General features: G+C 44.7%; 1 protein-coding gene across 2 annotated transcripts in view; it reads right to left on the bottom strand.

Moving 5' to 3' along the window:
* The window catches only part of ZNF131 (zinc finger protein 131), a 124208-nt gene extending 113857 nt beyond the window's left edge, over positions 1-10351 (bottom strand). For both annotated transcript variants that reach the window (XM_069221490.1, XM_069221489.1), the window contains exon 1: positions 10214-10351. The gene's annotated coding sequence lies outside the window, so the exon portion shown is untranslated. The remainder of the gene's footprint in view (positions 1-10213) is intronic.
* Positions 10352-12737: the final 2386 nt, after the last annotated feature.

The raw sequence follows: 12737 nt of genomic DNA, 5'->3' as shown, positions 1-12737 counted from the left end.
GCAGTAAATGCAAGCAGGCCCCAGAAAAAGAAGAAAAGAAAACAGAGTAGGAGGGGTGGACAACCTTTAGCCAAGGTTACAGCAAGCCAAGGAGATTCTGCTCCAGTAGGGGAGAACTCCAAAAATGGCCCTGATAAAGTCCAACCTGACCCACAAGAAGTCCTGGCTAGTCAGGCAACTGTTAAACCTGAGTGGGTGGCTCCTCAGCTAACAGAAGAAAGAGTGGAAGAAGGGTGTTTACTACAAGATGTGGTAACCCCCCACTCCAATACAGCAGACAGGCAACCTGAACCCAAAGAAGCCTGTAACTTAGCCCCTTCCCTTTTAGGTGAAGAGCTAAAGGTGTGGTTCTGGGCACTGACAGCTGTCAGTGGCCTCTGCTGGGTGTTAGCCTTTATGGCTGCACTATCCTTAGCATGGTGGTCTGACCCCATGCCAAATAGCAAGTTAGGCCCCCTGACCCTATTGGTCATGGTGGGGTTACTCCAGCTCTGGGTAACCTCTATGGGTAAGCTAGGGGTAACCCTGGCCAAGATAAGATTAGCAGAGGTGGATACCTCTAAACCCAAAATAAAAAGAATGGGTGGAGACATTGAAGAGGCAGACAAGAGGCAATTCAGACTAGGTCCTATCACTGTGGAAGTGGGTCAGTTCCCCAAAGGGAATGACCTGAACAGAAGGATGTAAGGCAGAGTAGGCCCTGCAACTAACCAGCCTATTTCTCCTACTCTTCCTCGCCTGACAGACTAGGAAGACTCTCCCAGCTTGGGCTGAGTCTCCTGGCCTGTAGGCTGGGGGGGGCTTGTGTAAAGAAATGGCTCCCTGTTGCAGTTACCCCCCACTTTTTGCCTGATACTGATGCTGACTTGACTGAGAAGTGTGCTGGGACCCTGCTAACCAGGCCCCAGCACCAGTGTTCCTTCACCTAAAATGTACCATTGTATCCACAATTGGCACACCCTGGCATTCAGATAAGTCCCTTGTAACTGGTACTTCTAGTACCAAGGGCCCTGATACCAAGGAAGGTCTCTAAGGGCTGCAGCATGTCTTATGCCACCCTAGAGACCCCTCACTCAGCACAGACACACTGCTTACAAGCCTGTGTGTGCTAGTGAGAACAAAAGGAGTAAGTCGACATGGCACTCCCCTCAGGGTGCCATGCCAGCCTCTCACTGCCTATGCAGTATAGGTAAGACACCCCTCTAGCAGGCCTTACAGCCCTAAGGCAGGGTGCACTATACCATAGGTGAGGGTACCAGTGCATGAGCACTGTGCCCCTACAGTGTCTAAACAAAACCTTAGACATTGTAAGTGCAGGGTAGCCATAAGAGTATATGGTCTGGGAGTTTGTCAAACACGAACTCCACAGCACCATAATGGCTACACTGAAAACTGGGAAGTTTGGTATCAAACTTCTCAGCACAATAAATGCACACTGATGCCAGTGTACATTTTATTGTAAAACACACCACAGAGGGCACCTTAGAGGTGCCCCCTGAAACCTAACCGACTATCTGTGTAGGCTGACTAGTTTTAGCAGCCTGCCACAAACCGAGACATGTTGCTGGCCCCATGGGGAGAGTGCCTTTGTCACTCTGAGGCCAGTAACAAAGCCTGCACTGGGTGGAGATGCTAACACCTCTCCCAGGCAGGAATTGTCACACCTGGCGGTGAGCCTCAAAGGCTCACCTCCTTTGTGCCAACCCAGCAGGACACTCCAGCTAGTGGAGTTGCCCGCCCCCTCCGGCCCGGCCCCCACTTTTGGCGGCAAGTCGGAGAAAATAATGAGAATAACAAGGAGGAGTCACTGGCCAGTCAGGACAGCCCCTAAGGTGTCCTGAGCTGAGGTGACTCTAACTTTTAGAAATCCTCCATCTTGCAGATGGAGGATTCCCCCAATAGGGTTAGGACTGTGACCCCCTCCCCTTGGGAGGAGGCACAAAGAGGGTGTACCCACCCTCAGGGCTAGTAGCCATTGGCTACTAACCCCCCAGACCTAAACACGCCCTTAAATTTAGTATTTAAGGGCTACCCTGAACCCTAGAAAATTAGATTCCTGCAACTACAAGAAGAAGGACGGCCCAGCTGAAAACCCCGGCAGCGGAAGACCAGAAGACGACAACTGCCTTGGCTCCAGAAACTCACCGGCCTGTCTCCTGCCTTCCAAAGATCCTGCTCCAGCGACGCCTTCCAAAGGGACCAGCGACCTCGACATCCTCTGAGGACTGCCCCTGCTTCGAAAAGACAAGAAACTCCCGAGGACAGCGGACCTGCTCCAAGAAAAGCTGCAACTTTGTTTCCAGCAACTTTAAAGAACCCTGCAAGCTCCCCGCAAGAAGCGTGAGACTTGCAACACTGCACCCGGCGACCCCGACTCGGCTGGTGGCGATCCAACACCTCAGGAGGGACCCCAGGACTACTCTGATACTGTGAGTACCAAAACCTGTCCCCCCTGAGCCCCCACAGCGCCGCCTGCAGAGGGAATCCCGAGGCTTCCCCTGACCGCGACTCTTTGAACCTAAAGTCCCGACGCCTGGGAGAGACCCTGCACCCGCAGCCCCCAGGACCTAAAGGACCGGACTTTCACTGGAGAAGTGACCCCCAGGAGTCCCTCTCCCTTACCCAAGTGGAGGTTTCCCCGAGGAATCCCCCCCTTGCCTGCCTGCAGCGCTGAAGAGATCCCGAGATCTCTCATAGACTAACATTGCGAACCCGACGCTTGTTTCGACACTGCACCCGGCCGCCCCCGCGCTGCTGAGGGTGAAATTTCTGTGTGGACTCGTGTCCCCCCCGGTGCCCTACAAAACCCCCCTGGTCTGCCCTCCGAAGACGCGGGTACTTACCTGCAAGCAGACCGGAACCGGGGCACCCCCTTCTCTCCATTCTAGCCTATGTGTTTTGGGCACCACTTTGAACTCTGCACCTGACCGGCCCTGAGCTGCTGGTGTGGTGACTTTGGGGTTGCTCTGAACCCCCAACGGTGGGCTACCTTGGACCAAGAACTAAGCCCTGTAAGTGTCTTACTTACCTGGTTAACCTAACAAATACTTACCTCCCCTAGGAACTGTGAAAATTGCACTAAGTGTCCACTTTTAAAACAGCTATTTGTGAATAACTTGAAAAGTATACATGCAATTTTGATGATTTGAAGTTCCTAAAGTACTTACCTGCAATACCTTTCGAATGAGATATTACATGTAGAATTTGAACCTGTGGTTCTTAAAATAAACTAAGAAAAGATATTTTTCTATATAAAAACCTATTGGCTGGATTTGTCTCGGAGTGTGTGTACCTCATTTATTGTCTATGTGTACGTACAACAAATGCTTAACACTACTCCTTGGATAAGCCTATTGCTCGACCACACTACCACAAAATAGAGCATTAGTATTATCTATTTTTACCACTATTTTACCTCTAAGGGGAACCCTTGGACTCTGTGCATGCTATTCCTTACTTTGAAATAGCACATACAGAGCCAACTTCCTACAGTGACCATGTCAGAACTCACACAGCCATGCAACCAGGTACCGCATAGGTAAGGTTAGAATGTTCTTTTCAGCTTCAAAATCTTTTTTGCCACTATATTGAACTCTAGTCTGAAAAACAATCAGACTAAAAAAGGTTAAAAAAAATATATATATATATATATATCAAATGCATAACTTACATTGAGTAAGTACGTGGTTGTGGCGAGTGAGGAAAATCAGATATAAGCAAGTACTAGAGGTGTTTCTTTAAACATCATGAAGACTGTAGTAAAACCTGAAACAGCATGATGGAAAAAAGCAAAACATGATTCAGAAACTAGTGCTAAAAAATATGTATTGCTGATTACAAAAAAAAATCGTTGCCATATACAACAATATTAAAAACTTTGCAGTTAGCATAGATAAAAGACAGCAATTTGTCCAAAACAATTTGCAGTATGAATTTTGCCATTTGGTTAAAATCCAATGCAAGAATTGGCTACATTGAAATCATTATTTCAAGGGACAGTCACGAGGATGAATGTACTGTAAGGTACAAACTGATGCAAGGAGTTTCACTTTAACAAGATTGTGGGATGGCCAGAAATGCAGGTAGTGGATCACAATCAACGGTGTGCTTAAGGGGGCCGGGATTGCTGTAGAAGCAGTCTTTTTACTTGCAGCAGAAACTTGGAAGCCCTGCAGGGGAGCTGAATGCTGTGACTGTTCAGTAGCGCTATCACTGCAGGGCGACAGGACCCAAGTTGAAGGGCCCTCAAAGCAGGACGTAGAAGTTTCTGTCTGAGGTGTGTAACAGCTGGACAAACGCACAAAAAGTGTAACACACTTTCTTCTGTGAAGCCACAGAGTTGACAATGGGCACCCGTCTAGAACTGCTTCCAGACAGGAATCTGGTCTTTTGATGGAAAAGCACACACATGAAATAGAAGTGCATGTTGTATAGGCGCTGCTATGTGGGTTGTAAGGTACGGTTGTGGGCTCCAAGCAGTGTAGGAGTGCAAGACTGTCCATCCTTGCCTTTTATGAGTAAGCTCTGCTTCATCAGTGCCCCAAGATTGGATTTTCACAGCCTTATTGGTGATTTTTTTTTTTTTTAAGGCAGTGACATTACGGTTGGGTTTCCAAGCATTGGCCATATTCAGGACGCTTAGAGCTTGATGACGGGCCGTTGGCCAATGAGCTTTGTAGTTGGGCTACCTTTCCTTTTCCGAACATCACAAGTCAGCTAGGGAGGCCAGTGGGGCTGCTTTGAGCTTCCAATATCGTTTGATGACTGCTCCCATCCTGTGATTGTGAAATGTTTTGAGGGAGCCGAGAGATGAGTTTGAACAAGTTGGATTGGAGTTGGTAGTGTGGTTGTCACTCCCCTTTAATAATTTGGAGCCGTAAGTGGGTGTGGGGAGGAACTTTGTCCCAATTACCTGAAGTAGGTGATATTGTTAAGTGTTTCCGATCTTTTTTTGGAGCGTACTGAGAGCAAACCGCAGTTTTTAGACAAGGACTCTCCTTTGGTTTAAGTGCTCCCTGAATGATAGTCTGGGGTCCATTACCATTCCCAAGTATTTGTATATTTTGGCCAGCTCTAGATTAATTCCAGTCAATTTCCATTTGAATGTGGAATGGCTGCAACTGGGGTTCGCTGAAGGAATAGAACTTTTGTTTTTACTATAGTTGAGTTCCGGCCCCAGCGTATGGATGTATTGAACCAGATGGGTGTTTAGACATTGAAGGCCAGTTGGGATTTGACTAAGTAAGACATGGTTGTCAGCATATTGTAAACATCTAAGTGATTTGTTCACTAGTTTAGGAGGGTCATCTTCTACTTCCATTAATCGTGTATCTAAATCTGTCATATAGATGTTAAATAGGCAGGGGGCTGCGACTCACCCTTGCTTTAGGCCGGTGTGGGTAGTGATCTTGTCGGTGGGTTCTATCGCCATTACCAATTTTAACTTGTACCCAGGTTTCAGAGTATAGTTTGATCACAGCTTCCAATATTGATGGTGCTCCCCAACTGACCATTTTGGCCCAAAGTCCATAAAGTAACTGTAAAGTTTTGAGGGTTTGATTTTAGCTTTTTCGATAAGAAGGCTGACTGCTAGAAGGTTAGCGTGTTCATTAATATCTGCATTTTCAGAATAATATTTGCAGAGGAGACCCAGGCTTTCAAGTCAACTAAAAGATTAGAGGCAACAAGTTTCACTTTGACCACAATGAGGGCGACAGTCTAATTTGCAAAGTCAGTATGCGAGCCCGATTTAAAGATGGGATGCAGAATGCTGCCTCTCCAGGAATCCGATATAAGGTAGGTAAGGAAGGCATAGTCCCTCAGACGGTTTTTGTGGCGGTGCTTCTGAAGGAATGCCTTTCGCATTTTTGAGACAGTCAGCGTCAGGAGTTCAGGGGGATACAAAGAATATACAGCTGAGATGTGGGCTATTCAATCAGCCGCAGAGATGTCGGCATTATGACAGCGAAATCGTCCGTTTGCAAGTGTTTTGATTTCGGACCAAAATTGTCTGCTGTTTTCGGTTTGATTGTGTAAGGGAGTTTTAATAATACATTTGTCTGATATGATTTTTTGGTTGTCCAGATAGAACTCCGAGGCCACCTACAGAAAGGCTAAGTCGCTTCTTTGTGTCTTGACAGAACTTAGGGACTGAGTTCCAGAGTCTTAGAGAGTCTCCCTATTTAGCTCCCTTTTTCTCAGTAGGAGCAATGTGGTTAACCAGGCTGTCCCTCTCCAAGCACTATTGGTTTGTTGAGTGGCATTTGAGAGGAAATTAGCAATAAGCGACATGGTCATGGACTCCCAGGCTTGAAGTGGTGTTGTCCGTTGTATAGGACTCAGTTGTGCTAGTGATGGGTTATGAAGGCCATAATTGTCTGAGTCGCAGGACTGTTTCATGCAAAGCGTTGCAGATTGTGGGTGCTTGGTGACGTAAGCAAGTTGTGTGCGTGAGCGGCTCTTGATGGGCTTGGCAACAGCTCTGCGTGCTAAAGAAAATGGTCGCTCTCCATGCTAGCTGTAATGGATGGTCATTGGAAACTTCTCTGTGTCTGCTGGAGTGTAATTGAGAGTGGCGTTGGTTTTAAGCAATAGCCTATTGAAAGCTGACGGTTGGTACTGGAGGAGGCGGTTGTTGGGTGTAAAAAGGCCAATCTTCTCTAGGGCCAGGATGCACGTTTTTCCAGGTTGATCAGTTCTGAGGTGGATTGAAGTTACTGGTAGTAATATTTGAGTAAGAGTGGTTAGGCACTTTTGACATGGTTGAGTTCTGCTTGGTAACAGGTGCATGTTAAAGTCTCTTGTGAAGACCAATCGAGCTTGGGGTAAATTAAATTGGAGGGATTTGAGGAATACGATTAAAGACTATTTTTTTCCAACTTTACTCTTCTGATTGGGGTAAATGTATATGTTGCAAATTAGAAGGCAAAAGTCATTATGTGATGTTGATGGAGCTGCTAGTTTGACACTTTGTGCCCAGGCTAGACCAAGGTTGATGTATCTTTGGGACCACTGAAGGTGAGTTTCAATGTATATGGAAAGGCTGCCGCAAGCTTCTGCCTGCCTTATTTGGTTTTGATGCTTCTTGATGGAATTCTTTAAATCTGGTAAATGGATTTGGGTGTTGCGACCAGGTTTCCTGCAGTAGAAGGATGTCAAAATTTCAAAGATAAGCTGTGAAATCATTTTCATCCACCTTGCTGCTGAGGCCATTTACATTCCAGGAGCACAGTTTTAGGGGCTAATGGCCATTGCAGATTCCCCCATGTTTTTGGGTTCATACCTCCCTCTGGCCTCCTGGAAAGGGACCCTGCTGTATTTGGAAGGAGATATGCCTCATGTGGGAGGGAGATCATGGGGTGGAGATTTGCTGGATGCTTAACTTCTGCAATGGATGAATTGATTGGTCAGTGGCTCTGCTGGCAGATGCAACTCTCTTTGATGATGATCTCTGTAGAGGGAGAAGGGGGCTCGGGTATGACTCTAGATCTTGCCTTATTTCAATGCATCATTTGGAGAAGCTCTCCCTATTTTGACATACTTTGGTGGCTACTGTTGCGTTGGTCCAGGTGACTACCGTTATTTCACTCCCTGGGATAGATGGATTTGGCTTGCATTCAACTCCTAACTGGTGTGTTTGAAGCAATTTAAGGTTGTCTAGAATACTAGCAAGCTTTAGAACAGCGCTCCTATTTAGAACGTCATGTCGTTCTCTCGTCTTATACCGTGGGATCAATTCAAGCTTTTCTAAGTCCTTGTACATAATATCTTGATGGGCCCTTTGGAAGAAACCCACGGCCAGGGTGAATAAATGGCCACGTGCAGAGCTCTTGACGTGGAGGCAACAAGTTTGTCACTGCTGTGTACCTTGACAAAAATGAAGGGTTTGGTTGTGCTGGGGCCATATAGCCATGCTGCATCTTGTTCTAAAACAAGCAAGTTTGATGCTGCAGTATGATTTAATGTAGAAGAGTGGTTCGACTGAACTGGGGGCATGTATCGGTTGGCTGGGCAGATGCAATTGGTTGGCTACTGGAGGACCTGTTAAGCTTGTGGCCTTGCAAAGTATGAAGAAACTTGGGATGACCAATCGTGAGTGAAAACTGAGGCATCTGTTATTGAATACTGATCGCTGATTCAGAGACTACATACTTTTGATTACTTATGTTCACTTCGCAATCATAAATACATACAGGAAAATTAATGAGTGAACACATTAACAACCAAATGAGATCAATGTTTGGGCCAGTACATGACGCAAAGTCTTACGTAAAGTATACCACTATTCTGGTGCTCCCCTGTCAGTGTACAGTAGCTAAAACATTAACCAAATGAACAAAAAGCATACACAGTGGTACCTAAGGAAAACACCACAAGTAGCAAAAGACATTGCAAATATAAATCGTCTTATTAGACTTGTGTGAAGGAAGAATGCGGAAGGAGCATTTATAGTAAATTGTGCAGCAGTCAGAGACGATTTCTCTAAAATATGAGCCATAACTTTCCGCCTTGCAGTTTCCCAATGTTCTACATAACGTGTTACTATTCACGTATGTAACACTCCATGTGTCGCACAGAGGTGGGTGAAATGCTGAGTTTGCCCTGCAGGGAAATGAGCCAATCATCAACAGGGCATAAAAGACAGCAGCACCAAGCACTTAGCTAATTGTGATGATTGAGAAAAGGTGTATGTTAATGAATAGGTGTTATTTCTAACATTTTAATTTGGATGGTAGTGTATTTGTACACGCTCTAAATGTCTGCATAGGATTGTGTTTTGAACGACAGGTAGGGAACTGTTGCGTCTGTCAAAAAGTTTACAACTTGAAATGTTGCTCATTGGCAAAACAGTTTGTGTAAGTAAATAGTACCAACAAAGGTGAGGTCTGTTGTATAAGAGTCATTTTAAAAATACATTGTATTTGCACGCTATAGTGGACCATGTACATTTTAGTGGCTGCGAAAATGAAATGGAAAACGCATGCATATTTTTTCGCCTTATTACCATTAAGACATCGCAAATGGAAGTAAAGAAACTCAATCACTGAGCATTTTGAAGTTAGGAAATCCAGCTATTACAAACGTGTATATACTGAAGAAGCGTGATGAGTGGTGAAACAAGAATAAATAAAAAAAAACGGAAAATAGAGTGAAAGGGGTGAATTATATGGGCCTCGATGTTGGAACGTTGGGAAAGGACGAGCCATTCATTGAAGTTACTACAAAGACTGGAATGAGCAGTCACAATAATCAGAAAATAGATGGCCAATTATGCTCCAAATATACCATCGGTCGAATATACAGAAACTCCAGTCATCAATTTCAAAATGCTTCAACCATCAAGAGGGAAGCCAGGAAGTCTCGTCGTGTTTTCTTCCAATAATACATTGAGCCTAATTAAATGTCTAAACACTGAAGAATGCAAGACAAAAAAAAGCTATTTCTGCTCGCTTGATCTTAATTCTATGCCCCTGAAGCCACGCCAAGGGCTACTGAGAATAGAAAAAAAAAACTCCTCGAAATTGCTCCTGCATTAAGACAACTTGATGCCAGACCGAATAATATAGGTGTGTTTTTAAAGTCACGTGTGAATATGAAACTATGACGTTAGATGACCCAGATGTCAAAATGTCCAAAAATATGCAGGAGCATTCAGAAATTAAAGTCTTTCTCTAACTGTGGAACCCGATAGGGACCCAGAACACAACTCTCCTATCAATTGTGGTTGCCTTCAATTCCTGGCTTGAACACACATTCCCTAATAAAGAGTCAACACAGTCTGTTTTAAAGGTTGCAAATGCCCCCACGATAAATTCCAAGCATTTCCAATGAGAACTTCTCTTAATGTGGAACTTCGAGAAAAACATTAGGGAAAAGTTGTTTAACTCAATATTCTGATGAGAAATGGTATCTGGGACTTTTCCCCTTGACATTTTAATTCTGCCACCTTACATCAGACAGACATCTACATCTTACTTCTGCTATATAAGAACTGCATGTCACCTTTTTACGTTCAAAGTGACTCTGAGCAGGTTACTACATTCCCGGGAGCAAGAACATATTATCTAAAATCTGACTGTTTTGTGGGACAGGGGTTTAGAGATCCGGCCAAGAGATCACATAAACTCATGGGTTGCAACTGCTTCAGACACAGGCAATTAAGAGAGTATGTAGGAGACATGTGGGCAAGTGTACATACAATGAAGAGTTTTACCTCTGTTTCTGAACTTATGTCGACTTGGCAAAAACACAAAACACAGGTACGACCACCACCTGCCCGGTACTAATACGGACCCTTCGTGAAATCATCCTCATGTCCGTCGTCAGTGACTAATCCTTTAACGGACGTCATTTAGCCGTAAACTTAGCACTTCCGGGTCGCATAATAACCAATACCAGGGCTGCGCATATTGTGGGTGTTGCCGGTACCGCTTATGTGTAAGATTAACTGCGATTGGAGCCTTGGAGATGCACCAGCCAATCCTAGTGTGCCATCACAGTATTCCAAAGGTCTGATTGGTTGTGGGTTACTTGTGTGTCTTTGTACTGTTAGTCTTTTCGTTCATACACTTTAGCGGGCGCCATCCCTGCGTGATGAGGTAGAGCGGGGTATTTAATAGAGCTTTTAACGGAGTGCGGGTACTTACGGAGCGGGTGGAGGACAGCCTACCAAATAGTGTCGAGCTCTTGAGTGTAGAGGGAGTAGATATCAGGGTAGAATACGATAAGACTCATTAGTCTGGCTGTTTGCCGCTGCCTTTGAGCCGCCGTATACCCGGCATTGGAAAGCTTGCCAGGAACGTTTTTTTTTTGGTACTCGTACCCCCGTGGGGTTGGGGGTCTTTGAGAAACATAACGTTTTCTCACATTCTTCCACCCTAAATCTTGAAGACTTTTGGTTATAGCAAAGAGGGGAGGGGAGTGGTTTTCCCTTTGACAGAAAATTAGGAAGTTCCAACTTCTGCATTATGGTGACCACCTGGCATTGAGGCAAATTCTGGACAGGACTGCAAAAAATTCAGGACAAAGAGTCAAAATTCAGGACACAAATTCAAGAACAAACGTCAGTTTTACAGACACACCCTCATTATGTTGTCCGTGCATTTATTTACTCTTTTTTAACATAGCACTATTTATTTACTGTGGTATTTTTGTGTTTGCCTTCTGGTATGCTACATTCAGGTGTCACATTACGTCCTTGTTCAGTAGTAAATTAATGCCCTTCAGCACTGTGTCAAGGCCATCACCCCTACCAAATCTACCCAATCTTTCTTGAAGAAAAAGTAACAGCAACATTTTGATTATGTTTCTGAACATTTTAAAACCCCTGGCAAACAGTTTGGGAAACATTAATGTAATTAACCTTATGCTAGTTTAAACTAATTGACCAAAAACATCTGGCTCACCCGACCGCCCATGGACTTTCAACCTAAATTTTTTTTTTATAGGGCAGGGTAGGTGACAGTCTTGCATCTAATGTCAGGATGTGAGGTACCCACAACTTGTCTGTAGTCTCTCAGCACTACAGTATATGTCTGGGACTCTACATTTATCTCAGAAATGGGTGCCAGGACTACCAATCAAAAATAATAAAAGAGGAGGATGAAATCCAGATCAAATGGGAGTTCCATGTCAAGTGATTCAAAGGGTTGTTGCTAAGAACTCGATAAATAAGGAAGAAAAGAACAAGGTGGGACAATTCGTAAAATCAGTCAAGATAGGTCCACCAAGACTATCGGAAGGCATTGGGTACCTGGGGAGTTGTCTCTGCACACAGGATAGAAACCGAAGCGGCACTGTCAAGTGGTTGAACAAGCAACACCCATCCACCTTGGCAAACTCTTCTGGCCGCTGTTTGTGCTTGTGAAGGGTGAGCAGGGGCCAGACCCCTTGCAAGGTTGTGCAAGGTAATTGCCCACTTTGTCCATGTATTTAAACAGTTTTGAAATTGAGCAAAAGCCAAACTAGTGATCTGGGTTATCCCTAAGTGTCAAGTACATATAGAATCTTCAAAATATTTGGGATGTAAATTGCACAAACAAAAAGTAAAAAATTTAAAATGTAATTAGTGTTTCTTTAACATATGGTACTGTTTTCCCCTTTACATACAATTAGATCTCCGATTGAACTGGGAACCAGTTACCTTTTGATACCTAGTGATTAATATCTACCTTTCTCCCACTGATTTGCAGGATAGAAATCTCGGCAGAGCGTCACGGTCCCTCCAAACCCAGTTTGCTTTTTGGTCTTCTCTTCTGCTTTCTGTAGTGGGCCACGTGGCACTGGTGAAGATGGTGTGCTACCACAATGATAGTATTATTTTGCAAACCTTTTGCTCTCCCAAAGCTACCAGTGATTGCAGGTGGATTAGGTCTTCTGAAGTTAGAATGCTATTATTCAGCTGCACAGGCCCAATGGGTGGCTAGCTGGCTTTCTGCATGAGATGGGGTTTATCAGTAAAGACTTTTAAGGAAGGCTTAATGCACTGCTCATTGTTTCCTACTGACCATTCTACGGATCACCATCCAGGGTTATCATGCGCAGCTTTGTCTTGCTTTGTCTTGCTTTGACAGAACCTGTAAACTCACTGACACCAAGAAACCATGTGCTCCTGCACTATCTTTAGTAAACCTTCCTACTCACACAGGATGACTGTGCTCAGAACAACTCCATCAGTGGCAAGGTGCAGGTGTCTTAAAATTGGGGCATTTGTTTCTGGCAGCGAGCTACTAAATTTT

The sequence above is a fragment of the Pleurodeles waltl genome, chromosome 1_1 (assembly GCF_031143425.1).
Source record: "Pleurodeles waltl isolate 20211129_DDA chromosome 1_1, aPleWal1.hap1.20221129, whole genome shotgun sequence".
Taxonomy (NCBI): Eukaryota; Metazoa; Chordata; class Amphibia; order Caudata; family Salamandridae; genus Pleurodeles; species Pleurodeles waltl.
This window is presented reverse-complemented; position numbering and strand designations above follow the sequence as displayed.